This window comes from Manis pentadactyla, chromosome 1 (assembly GCF_030020395.1).
Source record: "Manis pentadactyla isolate mManPen7 chromosome 1, mManPen7.hap1, whole genome shotgun sequence".
Taxonomy (NCBI): Eukaryota; Metazoa; Chordata; class Mammalia; order Pholidota; family Manidae; genus Manis; species Manis pentadactyla.
The window spans coordinates 154,305,931-154,332,203 of NC_080019.1; the positions used below are offsets into that span (position 1 = coordinate 154,305,931).

At 38.4% G+C, this 26,273-nt stretch overlaps 1 long non-coding RNA gene across 3 annotated transcripts in view; it reads left to right on the top strand.

Annotated features, from left to right (window-relative positions):
• Positions 1–17,129, top strand: part of LOC118927883 (uncharacterized) — a 41,238-nt gene extending 24,109 nt beyond the window's left edge. The window contains exons 2-4 of one of the 3 annotated variants that reach the window (XR_008997593.1): positions 4,648–4,909; positions 12,921–13,169; positions 13,896–17,129. This is a non-coding gene — a long non-coding RNA (uncharacterized LOC118927883). Of the gene's footprint in view, positions 1–4,647; positions 4,910–12,920; positions 13,170–13,621 lie in introns of all 3 variants that reach the window. The other 2 variants (XR_005031003.2, XR_005031002.2) reach the window with 2 other exon arrangements.
• Positions 17,130–26,273: the final 9,144 nt, after the last annotated feature.

Below are 26,273 nucleotides of genomic sequence, written 5' to 3' on the forward strand. Positions count from 1 at the left end.
TGACAATTGTTAGATCTTGTGAAAGTTTTTTAAAGATACATTATAGGCCATCTGCAGTTTATATGTTTTTTGCATTTATATTATAATAACATATGAAACACGATTAAATTTGATTTTAACATTGTGGATACATAAAATCGGAAGAAAGGAAAGAATATTAAATGGAAAATAAAATTTTCTTAAAGCATTCTACCACATAGCTTATTATCTAAAAGATGAAATTAGTATATAAATTTGTATATTTTTCAGTTACATTAAATTCAGTTTTTTAATTTTATAAATTGTTATTATAAATTTATATTTAGGTTTATATTAAATTAAAATTTTAGAGAGCTCTAGAGCATCCAGTAGATAATGCAGTTAGCCCTATCTTACTAGCCCTATCTAAAGAGTCAGTGAAATGAAGTTCTATAATAATTTTAAATTTAAAAAGTAGAAAAGTTTACTGTGGAGTAAAACAATATAGTATAATTGATATTTCCTCAAAATGTATGATTTTTTTTGGCAAATTATTTTAATTGACAAATTTTCTATCACAACATAAAAGATGGCAAAGCATTGTAGGGTGTAAGAAGATTCTAGATAGTCAGCATGGTTAGGTTGGTAATCCAAGCTCCACCACTTTCAGTGTAGTATGAATTAAGCAAAGTACTTAATTTTCTTTACTTCAGCTTCCTCATCAGAAAATGAGGACACTAGAACTAACATCATAAGTACGTCACATAATTATCTAAGTTTATATTTGTGAAAAGCTTAGAATAATTACAGGCATATGATAATTGCTTGATGTATTTGGGTACTTAAAACTTAAGATTAATATTACTAATTATGCCTAAATACACAATCATAAATAGATGAATAGAAATAGTACCAAAAACAGTTAATCTATAAGAAAATGTCATTCAGATACTGTTTCTGGTGATGACCAGATTTTATATCTATAAATTTGTTATATTGAAGTATTGTACAGAATTTTAGCTACAACTTAATACACAATTTACATTGCAACATGTGACTTAAGTATGCTTTGCTAGACTATGAAAAAATTAAAATTAAGTTTAAATCAATTACCTAAATATATGTGATATAGGGAATCAGAATGCAAAAAGCCTATAGAAAAGTTAGCTGAGCCATAAGAGTAACAAGGCTGACACGTTGCACATATTAAAATGTAAACAAGTCCAATCTTGACTTATCACTAAGTGTTCTGTCTAGTTACACTAATTTCTAAGGAATTTGAGGTCTATAATAATCAAACATTTATCCTGTTGATATAATACTCATATTCATCACATAGAAAACATTGCATTAAGATTTATTGTCTATTTAAAGCTTTGAGTACCTCACTTTTATGCACTATCAAATTAACAAGGCTGACAGGGCTGAATTAAACAGTATTTTGTTACCTTCATATCTGAAATTGAATAGGGTTGAGATCACTAGGAAGGGAGCAATGGTAAATGAAATCAGCTTGAAGGTGGTTCTTGTTTGCCATTTTTAAAATCAAGGTAAATCACAGACAGCTCTTTGTATCCAACAGAGACTGTAGCTGTCTAACAATAGCTGAAGAGAAGCTAATCAGTTCTAGAAACTAAGATCAGTGGAATATTCTGAGTCTATTAAATAAATATTCTGAATATATTCAATAGAATACAACAAAGCCACATAAAATCATGTACCATCTGATTGTCTTTTTTGGTTTTATTTTAATTTTTAGGCACAACATTCTAAACACACAGTTTAAATGAATGGATTCATTTTAGAATGAATAACAGTGTATTACTGTAGAGTAATAATATGAAGACAAATTGAATATATTTAGTCTTAAAACTTTAGTAGAGAAATCAGATGGGGAATTGAATGGAATTTCTTCCACTACTAAACTCCTAATATGTAGATTCTTACTATACATTTTGACCTCCATCCATTCTGGATGACTTCTTAAATCTGACATTCAATTTTATGCCTCTATTCTTTTAAGTTGTTCCAGAATACCTTCTGTTCAAAATCCAAATAAGGCTTAATTCAAATATTGCCTCTTGCCTTAAGTCAAGACTTACCCAGCTCCAAAAATGAATTGTTCTCCATGTTATATTGTCTTTTCAAATCTTTTCTATTAATTTTGTCTTATGTAAGAAGACCTTTCCTATCACAGAGGAAATAATCTATTTTTCAATCTTTGAAATTATAGAAGAAATATAAGGGTTTTAAATATATTCTAAAATTTTCTTCAATACTTTAGTTTTTTTATATCTATGCATTAATACTTGAAGATGTCACTTTAATTTTTTTCCAAATGGGTTATGAATTATTCTAATTTTACTAATTACATATTCCACCATTTACCTCAATTTGAAAGCCACCTTCAGTATATACTAATGTATATCTAATCATGTGTTTATTTCTTGATTTTCAATAATGCTGCCTTTCTTCATTTGTCCTTCAATTCGGTATTATATTATTTTCATTACAATACTTCAAAAAATGTTTGATATCTAGGAGGACAAGTTCAAGTCTCCCTTGTCCCCCGTTCCTAGCCTACTTTTTCTTCTCTCTAAAGTTTGTCTTGTATCTTCATGATCACATTTCTGTCTACGAATGTAAGAAGCATTTAAGACTCCATTCAATTTCCAAAACAGAAACTGCTGCAATTTTGACTGGGAGAATAATAACTTTGTAGAATAAAATAGAATATAATTAGTATCTCTAAATTCTAGAGTTTTGTGTCATGAAATTGGTTTCTATTCATTTAGGACTACTTTTACTCCTTTCAATAGCATTTTATAATTTTTCCCATAGAAGTGTTATGCATTTCTTATTAAGTATATTACTAAATATTTTAAACAATTTTTTCTCATATGTTTTGAGATCTCTATTCTATTACGTTTTCTATCTGGTTAATCTTGTATAAAAACACTATTGATTTTCTTATTTTGATCTTTCTGGGCAACTTCCTGGACTACCTTAAATCACATTTTTTTTTTAGCTGATTGTGGTTTCTATGGATACGAGCATCTGCAAATAGTGAGGTTTTTAAATTTTAACCCTCTCTTTCCAATATTTATAGTTCATATTCTTTTTCCTTTCTTTAATATATCTATTAGGAACTCTACTATTATCTTGAATATTAACAAAAATAGTGGCAACTTTTTCGTATTCCAGACTTTAGTGAGGGTGATTCAGTTATTTGACAAATAGAATGTTTGATGTAAATTTCTGCTAAAAATATTTCCTCAAAATTGTGCAAGTTTATTTATAACCCTTGTTTCTTGCTCTTTGCTTTTTTTCTCCACTCTCGTGGTTGTGAAACAGTATGTAGTTATGGTTTTAATTTGTATTTTCCTGATGACTAATGATTTTGAACACCTTTTCATATGCCTTGGCCATTTTTATATCTTCTTTTGGGGATATAACTGGCATAAAACATTGTATTAGTTTCAGGTGTATAACATAGTGATTTTATATATATATATATATATATATATATATGTATGTATATGTATTGCAAAATGATCACCCATTGTAAAGTTAACATCCATCAACTCACATAGTTATAATTTTTTTGTCTGATGAGAACTTTTAAGATCTACTCTCTTGGCAAATTTCAAATATATATATAAACAGTACAGTATTATTAACTATAGTCACTATACTTTATATTACATCCCCAGAATTTATTTATATTATAACTGAAAAATGGCACCTTTTGACCACCTTCACCTATTTTGCTCATCCCCTATTCCCACCTTTGGCAACCACCAATCTGTTCTCTGTATCTGAGTTCAGACTTTTTTTTTAAGATTCTGCATTTAAGTGAGATCATGCTTTGTCTTTCTCTGATTTATTTCACTTAGCATAATACCCTCAAGGTCCTCCCATGTTGTTACAAATGGCAGGATTTTCTTCTTTTTGTAGCTGAATAATAGCTACAGTGTGTATGTGTGCATACATGTATATACATATGTGTGTGTATGTGTGTGCGTGTGTGTGTGTGTGTGTGTGTGTGTGTGTGTGTGTATATATATATATATATATATATATATTGTATTTACTGTGCCCACTCATCCACTGATGGACACTTAAGTTATTTCCATGTCTTAGCTGTTATAAATAAGGCTATAATGTCCATGGGGAAGATACCTTTTTGAGTTAGTGTTTTCATTTCTTTCAGATTACCACCCAAAAGTGGGATTACTGGTTCACATGGTAGCTCTATTTTTAATGTTTTTAAGAATCCCTGTACTGTTTTGAATAGCGGCTGTACCAATTTACATTCCCACCAATAGTGCACAAAGGTTCCATTTTCTCCACATTTTTACCGACATTGTTATCTCTTTTGTCTTTTTTACAATAGCCATCCTGTCAGGTGTGAAGTAGTATCTCACTGTGGTTTTGATTTGTATTTTGCTGATGCTTATTTATACTGAACATCATTTCACATACCTATTGGCTATATGGATATGTTCTTTGGAAAAATGTGTCTATTCAGGTTCTCTGACCATTGGATTATTTGTATGTTTGCTTGTTTTTTTGTTTTACAATTGAGTAGTAAGAGTTCCTTACATATTTCAGTTATTAACCCTTACCTGATATACGGTTTTCAAATATTTTCTCCTATTTCACAGTTTGTCTTTTGATTTTACTTAGGCAAATGCTGCACTGATTTTGCTGCCTCTGCTAGAATGTTAGTAAAGAAACTCTGTGCTGGGACTATAACCAGATGGGCACTCCAAATAAAACTATTTGGGGATCAAAGATGACGGCGTGAGAGGAGAGACAGAGGCTTCCTCCTAAAACTGGACACAATTAGAAAATTTAATTGGCGCAACTAATCCTGAGAGAGCAACAGGAAAGAAGACTGCGTCAGACTGCACACACCTGGAGAAAAGAGCAGACCTCACCGAACTGGGTAACGTACCAGAGCTGTGGCTCCGAGGGACTCGAGCCCCTCCCCCACCCCAGCTCACCAGCGGGAGGAAGAGAAACAGAGCAGGGAGGGAGTGGAAGGCTTGGGACTGCTGAATACACAGATCCGGAGATCTGCTCTGGGAGCACAAACCTATATTTCATGGGACTTTCATGAGACTCGCATGACTACCAGGTTGGAAAGTTAATACAGGCAGAATTCCTGGGGAGACTGGGATTCTGGCTGCTTGTGGAAAGCAGGGATCCATATCTGGCTGCTCAGGGAGAAAAACACACCTGTGTGACCGGCCCACTGGCACAGGCACTGGAGACAGGCACAGCAGCTGGGAGGCAGAAAACAGCTCTTTCCTCCCCCCAGGCACAAGTACTACTCCCCTGTGATGCCCAACATTGCTACAGGGGCTGAGAAGCTCCAGAATAGAGCTTATGGATACTAGAGGGCACCATATACAAACATGAAATGCCAAAGGAACATTGTCCAGAGTAAAATTATTAACACAACTCCCGAGAAAGATTTAAATGATATGGACCTCGTGACTCTTCCTGAAAGGGAGTTCAAAATAAAAATCATCAACATTCTAAAGGAGGTATGGAAAGACATCCAAGAGCTCAGGAATGAATTCAGGTCAGAGATCCAATTGTTGAAGAGCACGATAGAGGGTATTAAAATCAGGTTGGAAAAGGTGGAGGAGACAATAAATGAAATAGAAACTACAGAACAGGATTACAAAGAAGCTGAGGCACAGAGAGAAAAAAGGATCTCTAAAAACGAAAGAATATTGAGAGAACTGTGTGACCAACCAAGAGGAACAATATTCGCATTATAGGGATACCAGAAGAAGAAGAAGAGAGAGAAAGGGATAGAAAGTGTCTTTGAGGTGGTAGTTGCTGAAAACTTCCCCAATTTGGGAAAGGAGATAGACTCTCAGGCCATGGAGATCCACAGATCTTCCAACACAAGGGACCCAAGGAAGACAACACAAAGACACTTAGTAATTAAAATGGGAAAGATCGAGGATAAGGACAGACTGTTAAAAGCAGCCAGAGACAGAAATAAGATCACATACAAAGGAAAGCCCGTCAGGCTAACATCAGACTTCTCAGCAGAAACGTTACAGGCCAGAAGGGAGTGGCTTGATGTATTTAATGCCATGAAGAAGAAGGGCCTGGAACCAAGCTTACTTTATCCGGCAAGATTATCATTTAAATTTGAAGAAGGGGTTAAACAATTTCCAGATAAGCAAAAGCTGAGAGAGTTTACCTCCCACAAACCATCTCTGCAGTCTATTTTGGAGGGACTGCTATAGATGGAAGTGTTCTTAGGGTTGGATAGCTATCACCAGAGGCAGTAAAATCATGGTAGGGATGGTGGAACAGCTGATTGTGAGGCAAATGCAAAACTAAATTGACTATCCCCTAAGTCAATCAACGGATAGACAAAAAGTACAGAATTTCATACCTAATATATAAAGACTGAAGGAGGAAAACAAAGGAGGAGAAATAGGAAAGAACCTACAGATTGTCTTTGTAACAGCATACTAAGTGAGTTAAGTTAGATTCTTAGTAAGGAAAGTAACCTGGAACCTTTGGTAACCACGAACCTAAAGCCTGCAATGGCAGTAAGTACATACCTATCGATAATCACCCTAAATGTAAATGCACTAAATGCACCAATCAAAAGACATAGAGTCACCGAATGGATAAAAAAAAAAGACCCATCTATATGCTGCTTACAAGAGACTCACCTCAAACCCAAAGACATGCACAGACTAAAAGTCAAGGGATGGAAAAAGATATTTCATGCAAACAATAGGGAGAAAAAAGCAGGAGTTGCAGTACTAGTATCAGACAAAATAGACATCAAAACAAAGAAAGTAACAAGAGATAAAGAAGGACATTACATAATGATAAAGGGCTCAGTCTAACAAGAGGATATAACTATTATAAATACATATACACAAAACACAGGAGCACCAGCATATGTAAAACAAATACTAACAGAACTAAAGGAGGAAATAGAATGCAATGCATTCATTTTAGGAGACTTCAACACAAGATTCACTCCAAAGGACAGATCCACCAGTCAGAAACACAGAGGCACTGAACAACACACTAGAACAGATGGACCTAATAGACATCTATAGAACTCTACACCCAAAAGCAACAGGATACACATTCTTCTCAAGTGCACATGGAACATTCTCCAGAATAGACCACATACTAGGCCACAAAAAGAGCCTCAGTAAATTCAAAAAGATTGAAATCCTACCAACCAACTTTTCAGACCACAAAGGTATAAAATTAGAAATAAATTATACAAAGAAAGCAAAAAGGCTCACAAACACATGGAGGCTTAACAACATGCTTCTAAATAGTCAATGGATCAATGACCAAATTAAAATGGAGATCCAGCAATATATGGAAATAAATGACAACAACAACACAAAGCCCCAACTTCTGTGGGATGCAGAAAAAGCATCTTAAGAGGAAAGTATATAGCAATCCAGGCATATTTAAAGAAGAAAGAATAAACCCAAATGAATAGTCAAACATCACAATTATCAAAGTCGGAAAAAGAAGAACAAATGAGGCCTAAAGTCAGCAGAAGGAGGGACATAGTAAAGATCAGAGAAGAAATTTAAAAAATTGAGAAGAATAAAACAATAGAAAAAATCAATGAAACCAAGAGCTGGTTATTTGGGAAAATAAACAAAATAGATAAACCTCTAGCCAACTTATTAAGAGAAAAAGAGAATCAACACACATCAACAGAATCAGAAATGAGAAAGGAAACATCACGACAGACCCAAAAGAAATACAAAGAATTATTAGAGACTACTATGAAAACCTATATGCTAAGAAGCTGGAAAACCTAGAAGAAATTTACGTCTTCCTAGAAAAATACAACCTCCAAGACTGACCAAGGAAGAAACACAAAATCTAAACAAACCAATTACCAGCAAAGAAATTGAAGCAGTAATCAAAAAACTACCCAAGAAAAAAAACCCAGGCCAGATGGATTTACCTTGGAATTTTATCAGACATACAGAGAAGATATAATACCCATTCTCCTTAAAGTATTCCAAAAAATGGAAGAGGAGAGAATACTCTCAAACCCATTCTATGAAGCCAACATCACCCTAATAACAAAACCAGGCAAAGACCCCACCAAAAATGAAAATTACAGACCAATATCCCGGATGAACGTAGATGCAAAAATACTCAACAAAACATTATCAAATCGAATTCAAAAATATATCAAAAGGATCATACACCACGACCAAGTGGGATTCATCCCAGGGAAGCAAGGATGGTACAACATTAGAAAATCCATCAACATCATCCACCACATAAAAAAAAGGACAAAAACCACATGATCATCTCCATAGATGCTGAAAAAGCATTCAACATCCATTCATCATAAAAACTCTCAGCAAAATGGATATAGAGGGCAAGTACCTCAACATAATAAAGGCCATATATGATAAACCCACAGCCAACGTCATACTGAATAGTGAGAAACTGAAAGCTTTTCCTCTGAGATTGGGAACAAGACAGGGATGCCCACTCTCCCCACTGTTATTTAACATAGTACAGGAGATCCTAGCCACAGCAATTAGACAAAACAAAGAAATACAAGGAATCCAGATTGGTAAAGAAGAAGTTAAACTGTCACTATTTGCAGATGACATGATATTGTACATAAAAAACCTTAAAGACTCCACTCCAAAACTACTAGAACTGATATCAGAATACAGCAAAGTTGCAGGATACAAAATTAACACACAGAAATCTGTGGCTTTCCTATACACTAACAATGAACCAATAGAAAGAGAAATCAGGAAAACAATTTCATTCACAATTGCATCAAGAAGAATAAAATACCTAGGAATAAACCTAACCAAAGAAGTGAAAGACCTATACCCTGAAAACTATAAGACACTCTTAAGAGAAATTAAAGAGGACACTAACAAATGGAAACTCATCCCATGCTCTTGGCTACAAAGAATTACTATAGTCAAAATGGCCATCCTGCCCAAAGCAATATACAAATTTCATGCAATCCCTATCAAATTACCAACAACATTCTTCAAAGAACTGGAACAAATAGTTCAAAAATTCATATGGAAACACCAAAGACCCCGAATAGCCAAGGCATTCCTGAGAAAGAAGAATAAAGTGGGGGGGATCTCACTCCCCAACTTCAAGCTCTACTACAAAGCCACAGTAATCAAGACTATTTGGTACTGGCACAAGTACAGAGCCACAGACCAGTGGAACAGATTAGAGACTCCAGACATTAACCCAAACATATATGGTCAATTAATATTTGATAAAGGAGCCATGGACATGCAATGGGGAAATGACAGTCTCTTCAACAGATGATGCTGGCAAAACTGGACAGCTACATGTAAGAGAATGAAACTGGGTCACTGTCTAACCCCATACACAAAAGTAAATTCGAAATGGATCAAAGACCTGAATGTAAGTCATGAAACCATAAATCTCTTAGAAAAAAACATAGGCAAAAATCTCTTGGACATAAACATTAGCGACTTCTTCATGAACATATTTCCCTGGGCAAGGGAAACAAAAGCAAAAATGAACAAGTGGGACTATGTCAAGCTGACAAGCTTCTGTACAGGAAAGGACACCATCAATAGAACAAAAAGGTACCCTACAATATGGGAGAATATATTCGTAAATGACAGATCCGATAAAGGCTTGACATCCAAAATATATAAAGAGCTCACATACGTCAACAAACAAAATTAAATAATCCAATTAAAAAATGGGCAGAGGAGCTGAACAGACAGTTCTCCAAAGAAGAAATTCAGATGGCCAAAAGACACATGAAAAAATGCTCCACATTGCTAGTTATCAGAGAAATGCAAATTAAAACCACAATGAGATATCACCTCATACCAGTAAGGATGGCTACTATCCAAAAGACAAACAACAACAAATGTTGGCAAGGTTGTGGAGAAAGGGGAACCCTCCTACACTGCTGGTGGGAATGTAAATTGGTTCAACCATTGTGGAAAGCAGTATGGAGGTTCCTCAAAATGCTCAAAATAGACTTACCTTTTGACCCAGGAATTCCACTTCTAGGAATTTACCCTAAGAATGCAGCACTCCAGTTTGAAAAAGACAGATGCACCCCTATGTTTATCGCAGCACTATTTACAATAGCCAAGAAATGGAAGCAACCTAAGTGTCCATCAGTAAATGAATGGATAAAGAAGAAGTGGTACATATACACAATGGAATATTATTCAGCCATAAGAAGAAAACAAATCCTACAATTTCCAACAACATGAATGGAGCTAGAGGGTATTATGCTCATTGCAATAAGCCAAGCGGAGAAAGACAAATATCAAATGATTTCACTCATCTGTGGAGTATAAGAACAAAGGAAAAACTGAAGGAACAAAACAGCAGCAGAATCACAGAACCCAAGAATGGACTAACAGTTACCAAAGTGAAAGAGACTGAAGAGAATGGGAGGGTAGGGAGGGAAAAGGATGGGGAAGAATTAAGGTGGTATTATGATTAGCATGTATCATGTGGGGGATGGGGGAAAGGGGAGGGCTCTGCAACTCAGAGAAGACAAGTAGTGATTCTACAACATCTTACTATGCTGATGGACAGTGACTGTAATGGGGTTTGTTGGGGGGACTTGGGGTAGGGGAGAGCCTAGTAAACATAATGTTCTTCATGTAATTGTAGATTAATGATAACAACAACAACAAAAAAAGAGCAGCGTTCAAATACCCTAAGGAACATCATTTAGTTTTCTGAGTCAGAGTTTCCTTGGAGTTATTAAGAATATCAAGTAGTTGAAATCGTATGGGTGTTCCATAGATTTAGTTTATGAATATAAATATAAATACATGTCACTGTTCCATTATTGATAATTATATCAATAATTATATAACTTTAAGGGTTTAATTAGAATGATAGGAAAGACTCATTTTAACTGTCATTTTTAAACAAGAATTTTGAGAAAATATGCATTTGAACTAGGGTCCATTGAATAACTAGGACAAGGAATATTTTGCAATTACTTTGTAATTATTATTTTAGTTATTTTTGATCAAAAAATGTCACTTGGTCTCTTAAAATGAAAAAAAAAAAAACTATTTGGGCGAATATTTCCACTAAATGGAACATACAGTGTTACTGAAGCTATGCAATAATACAGGAAGTCAGCAAGAAATAATATTCAAAGAAGGTAAATCTCCCATCACACAATACTGAAAAATCGGTGTTCTTTTCCATCTAAAAATTCCCCTTAGAAAATTCAGATTTAATTTTTAATTTTTTAAGGCTACTTATAGAAATCTAAACTGTATAAAAATATCTTAAATGCATTAAAATGATGATACGTAAGATCCTCACAATACAGTCTTCCAAGATCATGATTTTACTCCATTGATTTCCTCTACTTTTCCTTCACCATAGCAAGTGTTTGTCAAATTGTTAACATAACTTACTCTTGGTTATTTTCATTTTTGGATAGTCATCTCTTACATTAATTCTGGGTTTGTTCATGCGGTCTTTGGGCAATGGGACTTAAGCAAATATACCATAAGGAGAAATTTGAAAGTTCTGCTACATTAAGGGCTGCGCCGTTGTGAAGTTGTTTGACACTGGTGTTTCAACAATAAGCCACCATGTGAAATGCAGCCACACCAGAAAAACTCACTGAGGAGCCTCATCCAAGAATCTCATCTGCATCTGGACTTGATTTAGATGATAAAATTATGAGATTCAACTTCTAGAGCAAGGTGAGTCTATTTTCCTCATGAAAGAGATGTAATTACTGCAGCCAGAGAGTGAAATAAGACAAATTATTTGCATGTAGGCCATCATACCCCCGCTTCTTGCATTTATGCTTTGAAGCACTTCTTCCCACAGACTTTGAGATTGGTCATGTGACTGGCTTTGACCAATGGGACCATATCGAATGTAATAAGGAGAGGAAGAGTGTTTTCTTATAGGACCTGTCCTCTCTTGTGGCTTTTGAAAGGCATTCACCCTGTGAAATAGCTCAAGACAACTATAAAACACATTATTGAGGTCCCTCAACAAGCCCCCAGCTCACCCAGCAGCTAACTACAGCTGCACAAATGAGCTAGGCAATACCAACAGAGGAATGACCCTAATAAGCTCAGACTGACTTCATAAACCAGAGAATTATTAGGTGACAAATGACTGTGGTTCTAAGCCATTAAATTTAGAGATACTTTGCTATGTATCAAAAGTTACCCAATGTAACCCAAACTCTGTATTTTATCTTGGCTACTCTTTAGTATGACCCTGACAATAACTGCAATCAATCAAAGAATAGCTTTCTACCTTTGTGGGCGGGGGGAGATTGTATATTACATAGTTTCTATCTTTTCAGACTTATTCATGCAAAAATATTTTAACATGAAATATTTTATAAATAACTGGGGAAAATATGATTTTCTAATATTGCTTTTTACTGACATTAATTATTAATACTTTGCATTTTCAAGTGATGCTAATTGAAAATATTTCATACTGAAAAATGTCTGATAATTTGTTATAAAGTCAACGAATAAACAGACCTTTTAAAAAATAGGATGCAGCACTATTTCTCCAATAGCTGATAAACAACCACTAAAGGCTTCCACACAACTATTGGATTTTCCAAGAAAACAAGTTACCATAGCAACTTCCAAATCATATGATACACTTTTAGACTATTACCAGTCATTAATATTTCTTCAAATATGAATATATGTATAAGTATATCAACTCAGGATTAAACACACTGATTCATGATAAATTAGGTTGTAGCATTTATAACATTGCTACTTTTAAAAATACATACAGCATCCTGATCCAAATACTTTTAATAATGTCAACTGCTAAAACAAGTTTCTAGAAAGTCAGTTGTGCAATAGATCTCAAGAGTCCTGATATTATACAAAAACTCTCCTGACCCTACTCTCTCATGTCAGGTATTAAAAGGAGCTCTGGGATGTTCAAGAAATAAATGTTACATAGGAATCTTTTAATAAATACACAAGCCGTCTGGACCCCAATCCCCACTTCTCAACCACAATTAATAAAAAAGAGGAGGCAGCAACAAGCATGGACCTGGGCAAAGAAGCAAACCCATTATGGAATTCTAAGTATCCTGTTACTTAACCAAAAGAAGTTGAAAAAATGGTGGCTTAGAATACTCAGGTCTAATGACTCAGTGACAAGTTAGTGCCTTCAGAATTTCTGGGGGTGTTGTTGTAGGGGAGGGGCTCTTCTTCACTGGACAAAGGGTCTTCCCAAGGTTTAAAAGCACATACTTTAACCATTCTTCTTGTCTATAACACTCCCCAATTAGTAAATTTTCACATTGTTGTAAGGGTTGTTTTCCTGAAGCTTTTATCTAATCACGCAACTCCCACATTTCAAAATTGCTCCTACTTTCCCATTGTCTACATCATAATATATAGACTGTCTTTACCATGGTGAGGAGTCCAGCTTCTGGTTATAAACCTCTGTGATTTTTCAGGCTCAAAAAATTCATATATATATGCGAGACTTGGTATACAGACAAAGCATTGCAGTATCTTAAAGGGAGTTGTACTCAAGGACTCAGACCCCCTGGCTGGTCATGATCTTTGAACATTTGCATCCCTAACCCAGATATCTTCATTTCTAGATCTCTTTGTCTGAGGCCCTGGGTCAGATCCTTTTCAGGCACCTCTGAGGAGGCCTTCTGATGTGAGCATCCAATATGGAGTTGCTTCTTTCAGGCTTCCAATATGGAGTTCCTTATGGCAGGCTTACCTGCTTTCGCTGCTAAACATACCCCACCCTAAAAGGCATGCTTGTGAAAGCCCAAACCAGATAACTCCATATGTCAGGCATGCCAGTGAACGCTCAAACTGGACAACACCACATGTGGACTGTCCCCTCTTATCTCCAACCCCCAGATGGACGGACTGGACTATATAAGGGACCAGACACAGAACCCCTGTGGCAAGCTCATCTCAGAGGTCCCAACACCAGATGACAGACATGTGCTCTGAGGTTGGCTCCTGCTTATCTGCCCACTCTCCTGCTCTGTCACAGATCTGTCACTCTACTGAACTGTCTCAGCTGCATCTCCTTCCCCTTGGGAAAGACAAGAGGCTGACTGGGACAGCCTGGACTCGAACCATCCATCATGACCAGTATGAGAGGTACTGATCTGTGACATGTGTGATTTTCAGATATGTGTGATCCCCCCTTTGGGTGTTGTATGAAAGGAAATTGCAAAATAAACTGTGTGATTTGTGCAACCATAAGTGTGTTAATTTCATTACTCCACCACCCTGCAGCTCTATACTTCCTGACCCACTCGCATCACCTCCCTACAGGGAGAGTAGAGGAAAACCTAGAAAACAGTTTTCCCCACTCAGATCCAATATCCAGTACTTTTTTACTCCAAACCCTTCCCCATTACCCTTCTCCTGACTTTAGGGTCCATAAAACTGCCTGAGCCTTTTGCTGGGGCTCCCTCGATAGTGAGAGGACTCCCGCCCGTCTCAGTCCTGATCCATCTGCCTTTAACCTGTGCACTGTCCATAGGGGTGTTGGAAGGAAGAAATTTCCTCTACCTTTCAAGGTTCTTCAAGCTGGTCTAAGAATCAAATTGAAAAGAGACAGGAGGAAAAAACAAATTTAATTATATACCTAAGGGGAATCTATAGACAAATAATAGAGACAGTCAGGGAAAATAAAGTATATACGTTATCCTCAACCAAGGGCAAGAGGTTAGGAGTCTGAGGTTTCAAAGGACTATGAAAGATTAAATGTTTGGTAAACAAATAATTTGCTGGGCCACACAGAAATAGTGGGACACAGAGAGGAATATTAATAGACTGAGCCACATCCCTGTCTACCATACCTAGTTTACATTATAATATTGTTATCTATGGCGATAGTTCTCCTCCTAGAGTTCCTCCATCTAAATTATTTTTATGCAGTTGTGGGGTGTGGGGGATTATCAAAGTGTCATTGAGTCTTAGGGCATTGTAACTCCGGGAAGAGGAAATCCTGGGGCAAAACACCTCTAAAAGCAAAATCAGTCAAAGGGAGAAATAAAGTTTAAAACCCATTTATTGCTTATAAACCGTGGTCCTGGGGCCATCTCTTTCCTGCTCCAATAGAAGCAAGCGAGAACTCCCCACAACCTCCAATGTTCAGATAAGCCCTCTGTCACCCAGGTAATTTACCCATTGATACGGAGATGAACTACTGCTCTCCACCCCTTAGAAACACCTATTGATATGCAGATGCTCTAAAGCCAGGTGAGATATATTGGAAATATTACAATTTTACCCATAGGCCTTGTCTTCAGCTTACATGTGACAATGGCACATTTTGTGATAGCCTGCCCTTGGCCCCTACAGGGGAGAATCAGAGGAAGTCAGTGGTTTCTCCAGTTTTAGCTTCTGTCTTATATATGGGTAAAATTGCAGTATTTCTAGAATCTCTTGCCTGGCCTTAGTCCATCTCCATATCAATAGGTGATTACAAGGGTGGAGGGCCCGCAGAGGTTTGGTGGGGTCCCTTTTTGCAGCTGGCTCCTGAGAGACACAGGTGAGCAAAAGTGGACTACTGCTTGTAAGCAATAAATAGGTTTCTACCACTTTATTTCTCCTTTGATTTCTGCTTCAAAAGTAATTTGCTCTGGGCTGGGAACTTATTTTCCCTCCATAGTTACATTATACCATCACAGAAAGTGAATAAAGGCTTAACTCTTTCTTCTTTGGCTTGTTGCTTTATTTATTTATCCAACTATCCAGGCACCTGACAGCTCATTTCTCTGGTTCCCACCCAACCTGAGCTCCAGATAAGGCACTTAGGCCCTGTCAAAGTTTGCTCCAGTAAACCTTCAGGGCATCTTTTCCCCTGCAATTTTCCCTAATCTTCATATTCAGTCACACTGTACCTGCACCAGTCTCTACAGTTATCCTTTCATATTCAGCGATTTTGAACAATGTTTTGTCTAGAAACTTTCCTTTCTTCTTGCCACTGAATAAGAGAAAAATAACTAATATTGCTAAAGAATCAATATGAACATAACTAGGTCAATATAAACATAACTTCCTCTCCAAAGATCTTCCCATCTCACTAACAGGAGATTACCTTTATGTTACCCCATCTTGTAAGAGCTTTGTCACAGTTATATATATATCAAATCATATTACAATTTATATGTCTATGTAGGAGTCAAAGGTAGGCTGCCCCCAAGTGTGCCACTGTGATATGTGAGCTGAACACAATCAAGGCCCAAGACTCAAAGACATTTTCACACACACACACACACACACACACACACACACACACACACACAATGCACACACAACTTCATAAAAAGAATTTAGATGGAGGAACTGCTCCAGAGGAGGACTATCACCATAGATAACAATATTATAATGTAAAACATGTATGGTAGACAGGGAGGGGTGTCGCTAAATTTGTTAAAATTCCTCTGTTTCTCTGTGAACCTTGCTAATGCTTTCTTCTCTATTCACATAGCACAGGACAGTAAGGAACAGTTTGCCTTCATGTGAGAAGGCCAGCAGGGGACATTCATTGTCTTTTCACAGGGATCCCTCCACAGTCCCACCATTTGTCACGGACTTGTAGCCCAGGACTTGGCCACATGGAAGAAACCACAAACAGTGTGGCTGTATCACTATATCATGATATCATGATATCATGCTCACATCTGATTCTCTTGAAGATTTAGAAGGGGCAGCTCCTAGACTGCTGCAACATCTACAGGAGAAAGGATGGGCTGTGAACAGCATCAAGGTTCAGGGACATGGTTTGTCTGCAAAATTCTTGGAGGTTGTCTGGTCAGATAAAACTAAAGTTATCCCAGAAGCAGTCATAGACAAGGTCTAGGCTTTCTCTAACCCTACCACTGTGGTAGTATTACAAGAGTATTTGGGTCTTTTGGGTTGCTGGAGAGTGTTTATACTGCACTTGGCACAAATTCTGAAGCCCTTATACTAGTTGGTACAAAAGGGCTTTAGGTGGGACTGGGATAAAACATGTGCAGCTGCTTTTACTGCTGTTTAGTGAGCAGTCAAGGCTATACAGGCCTTGAGGGTAATGTACTCATCAAGACCCTGTGAGCTAGATGTTCATGTAACCAAAGATGGTTATGTGTGGGGTCTTTGGCAGCCACTTGAATGGATACATGAACCAACTGGATTCTGGTAACAATTACGGAAAGGAGCAAAGGTCCAGTACACCTTGATAGAGAAGCAACTGGCTGCTGTGTACCATGCCTTGCTGGCTACAGAGCCCATCACTGGAAGAGCTCCAACCAAGGTAACAACCACCTATCCCATTGCAGGGTGGGTGCAAGACTGGATCCAAAGGCCACGGAGCAACATGGCACAGACACCTACACCGGCCAAATGGGGTACATATTTACAGCAGTGTAGTGCCCTCTCTACTCGCCCCTTAAGTGGAGAACACCAGTTCTTATTGGGAGTGACATATATCAGCAGAAAGCAAGAAGAACTTTCTTTTGAGCCATTGGTAGCCTAGTGTCCTCACCAGGAGGGAAACACACCTATCCTCAAAGATACTTGGTATACAGACAGCTACAGTCGTGGACAGCCCCTGAAGTGGAGGGCTGTGTCTTTTCATCCTAAGATGGAGACAATATGGATGGAGGATGGAGAGGGGAAGAGCAGTCAGTGGGCTGAGTTGCAGGCACTATGGCTCATGATCACCCAGGAGCCCTCCCCTATACTTGTCTGCACTGAGAGCTGGGCTGTCTATCAGGGCTTGACCCTGTGGCTACCAATATCATAACATGCCAAATAGATGGTTGGTCACTGTCCCCTTTGAGAACAAGAGCTGTGGCAAGACCTTTGGTCAGACTAAGACTGTTACCATATATCATGTGATTGGTCATTTGCCTTTGGCATCCCCAGAGAATGAAGAAGACACATTGATCCAGGTGCACTGACTAGAAGGAAAGCCTGCCTCTGATAGTGCCCAATGGTTACATCAGCATTTTGTTGCATGCGGGGCAAAAGACAATGCGGGCTGTAGCCTGCCCGTGCAGCTTGCCATTGACCTTTGAAGTAGTCAGCCAAGCACAGAAGGAGTGCATTGTATGCTCTAAGCAGGACTCACAACAAGTCCCGCAGCAACATGGTACAATAGTAAAGGGGCTGATACCCCTTGCCAGGTGGCAGATAGGCTATATGGGGCCTCTGCCCATATGGAAGGATATCAGTATGCTAGATTTGTGCAGACACAGATACTGGACTGTTGGTTGCTTTTCCTGCACATCATGCAGATCAGTAAATCACCAAAAGGGGCCTAGAGGGTCCCTTTGCAGCCTATGGCTGGCTGCAGGTGACTGAGAACAATCAATGCACCCACTTTACTGGACATGCATTACAAGACTAGGTGAGGCAATTAGGAATGAAGTGGAAGTGTCATGTGCCACTTAACCCTACCAGGGCAGGCATGATAGAGAGGTAAGATAGTTTGTTGAAGTCTGTCCTAAAGTTGGACACCAGTAGTGTACTGGGCTGGTCAATTCATTTATGGACAGTGCTATGGCATTTGAATGAGAAGCCCTGAATAGGAGCCTTGAGCCCTGTGGATATGCTAACACACATTGCTGCCTCTCCTGTATAACTGTATGTGCAAACCAAAGAGGAGTTGTTGAAGCCAGGATATGGCCAGCAGAGCAACATCCTGCTGACAGCCCCAAATGCTTTATACCTCAGAGGCACTGTTGAGTGAACATGGGTGGCCCTGGACATTTTGACACGTGGACCAGTGATAGATGGCTCTTCTGGCACTGTGGGGAAAAGGCCAGGAAGCTGGCCTCATCTGTGTTCCTGAAGTAACAGCTGAGTGGCCCCCAGAGAACATGGTAATGCATGAAAAATGTCCAGGAGATAAGAGCATCTTATGGGGAAGTTTTGTTTTATCTTAATGACCAGTGCATGTACCTCCCGTAGTCCTATATACTGACCCATCTGTAACTCCCACAGGGAGAGGGGTGAATGTCTGGTATACTAGCCCAGTTGAAGATCCCATTCATGCCACTGTCCAATCACAGGACCACTTTCTTGCATGCATCCTACCTAACGGACAAGATTTGCCTATGCTGGTGTCATTAAAACATGTATCTTATCACCCTTAGAGTTATTTTATTCTACAGTCCCTATGGCCTGGACACACTGCCTGGCTGCAGCTGCTGTGTGATGATTGCTCTGAACTCCCTACCTGTTCAACTACTGCCTGCCTGTGGAATGGTGACCTGTGGACTTACTCTGCATAAGACTTTGAACCTAGCTGAATCCTTTGGTGTGAGGATGTTATTAGTCTGGTTACAAAGCTCCAGTTGTCTCACACAGGGGCCATTGCGGAAAATGGGGAACAAGTAGATTGTAAGGTGAGATTGTGGAGGAAAGGACTGTGAATAAAATTGCAATATTTTCAGAATCTCTCACCTGGCCTTAGTGCATCTCCATATCAGTAGGCGTTTCCAAGTGGTGGAGACAAATAATCCATCTCCTTATCAACAGGTAACTAGAAGGGCAAGCAAGGGCATATCTGGACTGGAGAAGTTGGGTGGGGCCTTTCTTCTGCAGCTGGGTCTGTCATGAGACTTGGGCAAGCAAAAGGGACAACTGCTTTTAAGAAATAAAGTGTATTTCTCCCTTTGACTGATTTTGATTTCAAAGGTATTTTGCTCTGGGATTTTTCCCCCAGAGTTATAGGGAGTTACAGTATTCTAAAATACTTTTTTTCCAGGCACCTACCATACTCTCTCTTTCAGATATACTTGTTCAATTACATATTAGTTTATGAACAGTAGTGTGAAAAATTGATCCAACCAGAGTCAAACTGGTCATTGGAGAGAAACTGCCTTTCTTACCTTTGTTTGAACTGGGCCCAAACCTTTGGACTGTGAAAAATGGCAATTATTGTAATTAATTGTTTGAGAAGTCAGCAGGAGAATGGACATCCTGAACACAATTTTGATGGGTGAAGTTTCTGAAATAGAGTCAGTAATCAACCAACATATAACCCAGTATAGCATAGCTTGTTAAAATGCCAGTAAAAAACTTTTTACTCTTTTCTTAACTTATGTAATTGCCACCACTTCCTTTTCCTTATAAAAACTTTTTCTTCCACCCTACAAGCAGGCCATTATTTGGGTATCTACCTGAATCTGTGCTCCCCAAAGTGCAATTCTGAGATACCAAATAAAAGGCCTTTGTTCTTTTTATGTTCCATCCCTTTTCTTGGTTGAAAAGTATCTCATGGATGTCAAATAAACAAACAATATGTCATAATAATATCACTTTAATATGATTATAAGCTTAAATAAGATTATATAAATAAAATCTTTTAAAGAAAGTAAAATTTATACAATTTTTACAATTAATTTCTCATGTAATATTTTCAGTTGATTTTCAAATGAAAACTAGAATAGAAAAAACTTATGGAAAATAATTTTTACACATCATTCTCATGATGGAATTGCTTATAACATGTTTATGGTAGCAGTCTAAAATAGGGTTAAGACACTGATTTATAAAAATAGTTTGTATCTAGAAAATTATAAGAAAATCAGATCCTACTGTTCTCTTGAATAATTTTTAAGAGATTACTCTTAGTTTTTGTTGCCTTTAATTATTCAAAAGAGAAGCTTTTTGAACATCAAACAAAATAGATTTAATCTATACCAAATATATCTTTTCCAAAATCCTAAACTGACCTTATTCTGGTGGTTGTACTTCAGTATTATACTTATCATAGTTAAAGGTAAAAAATTGGTAGAAGTTTAAGAAGGCAAAATATCAAATTTATACATAAAATCCTGATTTTTACATCTACTGTGATTTAGCATAATTTATTTTGAAACCATGGTCTTTTAATTAAAAAACCAAAAGTCATTTTCTGCCTGTTATTCACTACGTTTTAAAAATTTGTTACCACTTTCTTTGCTGTCATTTCTAAGGCAAAGAAGTCACAAGTTTTTTTTTTTTATGGGACCCCTGGAGCTAGACCAACCCAAGCTGGTTTAGCCTGCAGACCTCTGCCTGAGCCTACACACAGGGATCCGCCTGTCTGGTCAATGAACTTTTCTCTATCCCCATACAAAGATCCTCCAGAGAACAGAGCAATTAAGGGAGACACCTGAAGCAAATGGTGCTACTAAATTTGCATTCGAGACCTGAAATGAAGGAGAACTACAATTTTCCAAACCTCAACCGAACTTTATCCTTCCGTGAACTGTCCCTTTCATACCCTTGCCCGAATGCCTTAAATATCCTTTCTTTCCAGCCATGGAGGAGACAGATTTCAACAATACCTCCAGTCTCCTTGTGAGACTGCCTGACAATAAACTTTTCTCTGCAAAAGAACTGTGATTGATCTTCTGATGTGTGAGGGCAAAGGAGCCCATTGTGGCTAGTTTATATTTATATTTAAATTGGTTTGTCTTACTTAGTCATGATTCTCTGTCAAAAATAAAATTATAGGATATTTAAATTTCCACAACTAGTATGACATTTGCATATTTATATTTACAATCAGATTCAACATCTATTTATATTTTCACATCTTTTCACTTGCACAGAAAACATAGAAGCATATCTAAATTAACAAATTACATCATTCACACCAGAACTATATGCAAACCTCTGACTCATTTACAGTGCTTTATGCCTCTAACTAATCAAATTAGTAATTCTCATTTTATTATAGACCTGTCTACAATAAACATCAAAATTATTGTAGAGGTGATCAACTTATGGCCAGACAGTATGAAGAAGTGATGTTGACATATTTGTACTCGGTGAAACTGGTGAAAATTAAAAAAAAAAAAAAAAGTTGGGAAGGAAAAATTTTCCTCTACCCTCCAAGGCTCTACTAGTGGCCTGAGAGTCAAACTGACACAAGACAGATTAACAGGTAAAAATCAAATTTCATTAGGTATGTACAGGAAAATCCACAAAGACATGTGATTCCAAGAGAGGGAAACTGAGATACATATATGCACTCCTGAACTCAAGAGGAAGGGGTAGGCATCTGGGTCGTCAGAAGAAAGGAAGGCAATTTGCAGGAATATGAAAGAGTAAATGTTTGTTAAACAAATGTTTGCTGGGCCACCCAGAAAAAAATAGAGAGGAATGTTAACACTTCACTAAATTCTTATCTACCACACCTACTTCCTATTATAATGGACTTATCTATGGTGATATTGGGTAGAAAGACAGACATGCGGGGCTGTGGAAAGGGAAGATAAGGTTCAAGGAAAATCTGCCCACTTAGTAGGTCCCACTTAAAGATAATAAAGGTTTTGCAGGGAGATTATTTTCTTGCCTATCAGGACCAGGCAAAACTGGTCCCAACCAGATCACAATGCAGGCACAATCAAACAAACTACAAACCACCTACCTCATTGTAATCTCATTAAAGAAAAATTCCAGTCCCCTGCCACAGCTCCCCACTATTCTGTGTGCATTTTCAGAAAAGACATGCACACCAAGAGGAATGGGTATATAAATGAACTGTCAATCAAATAACTCATCCTGTCAATCAAAGAGGCACCTCCCACCTAGGACATGATAAATAGACCCTCCCCTAAAAGATTAGGGCCTTTGTCAACCTTGACTCTGGCTGACTCCTCCCTTGGAATGTATTGAAATAAAACTTTTACTCTGCTTTGCTATTGTATCTCTGCCTTTCAATTCTTTGTTTCAGCAGGGACATGATCCAAGGAAAACAAACTCAATGTGCAACATATTATCCACTTCTTGTATCAGGCCCTCTATCTAAACTATTTTCATTCAGTTAGAGGGAAGATCAAAGTTTCTGAGTCTTTTGGACTGTGAAATAAAGGAAAGCTGACCACCATACTAGGCACCACCAAAAGGATTTCTAAGGCCTAAGTATCGAAAGTTTCACTAAATCTGGGAGTGTCAAAATGGCCACCCTTGAAAACTTAAACTTCTTAACTCTATAGTACCATCTGTTATTAAAACCAAATTGAAAACTAAACAAAGTATGTATCATCACATCTATTCTCCTTTATCACCTAGATTCCTGCTCAAGGAGCTAAGATAAGATGAGCAAGAATGTTTGCCCTTTCCCTTAAGACCCTTTGGTTGCAAGTTATATATGGACCGCAACCATTGCTTGTTTCAGCATCACATGTTATGTAAATGGATGTACACCTTTAGAATGCTCTTTTTTGCCTATCTCCCCAAGGATATAAAAACCTTTCTATGACTTGGGCAACTTAAAACATTTCTTCTCTCATGGGAGTTAATATTCCCGGGCTTAAGTCCTTATTTGGGCTTAAATAAAACTGTATGGCAAGGTGATTTTTTCAGTAGTTAGGCAGACATGAGCAGGTTCCACCCTGTCCTGGACAAGATCCTACCCCTCTCCACTTACCTACAAAACCCCTCCTGTTTATGTTCAGTGTCTCACCTTACTAGGGCCAAACCAGATGCAAAAAGCCCAAAGGGGCTGCCAGACCACCACCTCACTTCAACACAGGCCACACCAAGACCAAAGAGGTGACCAGAGGTTACCTCAGGTTCATTATATCATAATTACAATAAATTTACATTGTGGTTCCTCTGCTTCCACAGATTTACTTGGGTACTTATGAATAAGCACCTGCATGGTAGGAAAAAGATTATATAACCTGAATCTGTCAATCAACATGTCAAGTAAGTGACATAAGACATAGGGAAGGACTTTCCACCATTTCAGAGGAAATAAAAACCAACCCTAATCATGGGGCTGCTTCTGGTTTCCATGTAACCCACTCACCTCCCTTCTTGAGAGTATACTTCTGTTCTGTTTAATAAACTCCTACCACTTAAAACTGTTTTAAGTCTCTTGATTGAATTCTTTCCTTTGAGAAGGCAAGGGCAAGAAAACACAATGCACTCAACCAATAAAAATTTTAATGAACTTTTTGTCCTCAGGGCCTTAATTGTTACCAGCTCTGACATAATATGCATGCCAAAGCGCACATCTTGGGGTGGCCTGCCCTTGGCCCTTACAAATACAACCACTTAAAGTTTCTGGCAGTGGTCCTAAGGGTTATCAGTAAGTGAGGAAGTATCTGTTCATGAACAACTATGAAAATTTATTAAGAAAGAAAAGACTCTGTGGTATTTGAACCAAGATTTTTCCCTCTCCTTCCTCCCAGTAAGTGAGGTGGAGCCACCATTCCAGACGGCTACAGGCAGGAAAGTTACACTATCCCATCCCAGTGTAACTCCAGGGTGGGGGGCTGAACTATTTTTCCAGCCCAGGGAAAATTACCTTTGAAACCAGAATCAGTCAAAGACAGAAATAAAGTGGGAGAAACCCATTTATTGCTTACAAGCAGTTGTGCACTTTTGCTTGCCCTTGTCTCTCACAGCCTGGCTGCAAAAAGGGCCAACACCCAACTTATCTGAGCCAGATATGCCCTCACTCCCCCATGTAATCACCTACTGATATGGAGATAGACTAAGGCCAGGTGAGAGATTCTGGAAATGTTGCAATTTTTTCCACAGTCCATCCCTCCAGAATCTCACCTCATAATTTACTTGCTCCCCATCTTCCTCAACTGCCCCTGTGAGAGAAAACTAGAGCATTATGACCATGCTAATAACATACAATAAAAACAGTAATAAAATCAGGATAATCCTCAACCCAGAGGATTCCCCTAGGTTCAAAGTCCTATGTAGATTAAGTCCACAGCGCACCATTCAACAGGCAGTCAATAGCTGAACAGGTAGAGTTCAGAGCAATTATCACACAGCAGCGGCAGCCAGTGGGTGGGTCCAGGCCACAGGGACTGTAGAAGAAAATAAACTTAAGGGTGATAAGATACATCTTTTAATGACACCAGCATAGGCAAATCTTATCCATAGGTAAGATGCATGCAAGAGAGTGGTCCTGTGATGGGACAGTGGCAGGAATGGGATTTCTCCTGGTCTAGTATACTAGAACTTCAGCCCCCTCCCTGTGGGAGTTACAGATGGGCCATAATATAGGGCTAGAGGAGGTACACACACGGGCCATAAAGATAAAACAAAACTTCCCCATAAGATGCTCTTATCTCCTGGACATTTTTCATGCATTACCATGTTCTCTGGAGGCCACTCAGCTGTTACTTCAGGAACACAGACGAGGCCAGCTTCCTGGTCTTTTCCCCACAGTACCAGAAGAGCCATCTATCACTGGTCCACGTGTCAAAATGTCCAGGGCCATGTTCACTCAACAGTGCCTCTGAGGTATAAAGCATTTGGGGCTGTCAGCAGGATGTTGCTCTGCTGGCCATATCCTGGCTTCAACAACTCCTCTTTGGTTTGCACATACAGTTATACAGGAGAGGCAGCAATGTGTGTTAGCATATCCACAGGGCTCAAGGCTCCTATTCAGGGCTTCTCATTCAAATGCCATAGCACTGTCCATAAATGAATTGACCAGCCCAGTACACTACTGGTGTCCAACTTTAGGACAGACTTCAACAAACTATCTTACCTCTCTATCATGCCTGCCCTGGTAAGGTTAAGTGGCACATGACACTTCCACTTCATTCCTAATTGCCTCACCTAGTCTTGTAATGCATGTCCAGTAAAGTGGGTGCATTGATTGTTCTCAGTCACCTGCAGCCAGCCATAGGCTACAAAGAGATGATCTAGGATCCTTTTGATGGTTTGTTGATCTGCACGATGTGCAGGAAAAGCAACCAACAGTCCAGGATCTGTGTCTGCACAAGTCATAGCATACTGATATCTGTCTGATATGGGCAGAGGCCCCATATAGCCTATCTGCCACCTGGCAAGGGGTATCAGCCCCTTTACTATTGTCCCATGTTGCTGTGGGACTTGGTGTAAGTCCCTCTTAGAGCATACAAGGTGCTCCTTCTGGGCTCTGCTGACTTCCTCAAAGGTAAATGGCAAACCCTACTAATGGGATACAGCCCACATTTTATTTTGCTCCATGTGCAACAAATGCTGATTTAACCATTGGGCTATATCAGAGGCAGGCTTTCCATCTAGCCTGGGTCAAAATGTCTTCTTCATCATTCCCTGGGGATGCCAAAGGCAAATCGCCAATCTCATGATATATGGTAACTATCTTAGTCTCACCAGAGGCTCATAGGTCTTGCCACAACTCTTGCCCCCAAGGGTGCCCATGGCCAACCATCCAATTGGCATGGTACTATGTTGGTAGCCACAGGGTCAAGCCCCAATAAACGGCCCACCTGTCAGTGCAGAAAACTGTAGGGGAGGGCTCCAGCATGATCA